Genomic DNA, 1,003 nt, shown 5'->3' with positions numbered 1-1,003 from the left:
GCGTATAGTGTATTTTCACTTTTCAGATCTCATATTCTTTACACGTTAATTATATTTATTTTGGACATAACTACTAAAGAATTATAGATGACTTCATTGATAGTAGTGGAATGTCAATAATTCGAAGGAAAGCAATAATTGAACATATGAGTGAATTTAACCAATCCATATGAAAATTAATTTACGTCATTGCTATAGACATTCAATTCCAGGCTTTCATTTTGGTAGAGTTAAAAATGCAGCTGATTACTTCGATGTAATGCTATGATTAAAATATATTCCTGCTTCCTGTACGCCCATAATGAGCTAATTTCTGTGTTAATTTCTCTTTATCAAACATAATTCCACTATATCTGCATGCTGGGTATACTAACACAGTGATCTCTTACTTAAATCCTCTTTCATATGACGTTATTATTTCTAAGCCTGTGATTATTTTGTTTTTTTTTCCCTCATGATTTTACCTATCAAGAATATTAGTCATAAGTTTTTTCTTCTTCTTTTTTCATTATCAGTAGCTCTACAGTGTTCGTGGTTGTTTACTGCACTTGAACTTATCGCTATTCCTGTCCTTATCACCTGAAGAAATATATCCTGTCTTTTTTTTTTCTTTTTTTGCATTTTTGATATCCAGATTTGCATTTTTTCACTCGTTCTCTTACCCTCTTTCTCCTCTCCACCCTTCCCTCTCTCTCCCTCCCCTCGTCCAATCGACCTTCCCTCCCCAAGGCCACCCGTACCCTCCCTTCCTTCTCCCTCCCTTCCCTTCCCCTTCTCTCCCTTCCCTTTCCCCCCACACTTGACCTACAGCTACAAAAACGTTCTGTATTCCTCTGCCTTAGTCTGGAAGATACTGATGGCAACACACACACACGAAACATGTTTAATAAACTTTTCAGGTGTCTTTGATTTTACTCAAGTTGTAAGGATAATCTGCCCATTTATTGTCTGTTGACTCTGACCTGCTTAAAATATGTCTGAAATTGGAAATGATTAAAGTTTA

At 35.8% G+C, this 1,003-nt stretch overlaps 1 protein-coding gene across 1 annotated transcript in view; it reads left to right on the top strand.

Annotated features, from left to right (window-relative positions):
* LOC119588139 overlaps positions 1-1,003 on the top strand; it is a 40,789-nt gene that overhangs the window by 10,319 nt on the left and 29,467 nt on the right. The window lies entirely within an intron of this gene.

Source organism: Penaeus monodon, chromosome 23 (assembly GCF_015228065.2).
Source record: "Penaeus monodon isolate SGIC_2016 chromosome 23, NSTDA_Pmon_1, whole genome shotgun sequence".
NCBI classification, from domain to species: domain Eukaryota; kingdom Metazoa; phylum Arthropoda; class Malacostraca; order Decapoda; family Penaeidae; genus Penaeus; species Penaeus monodon.
Note: the sequence above shows the minus strand (reverse complement) of the source record. Positions and strands in the feature narration are given on the sequence as shown.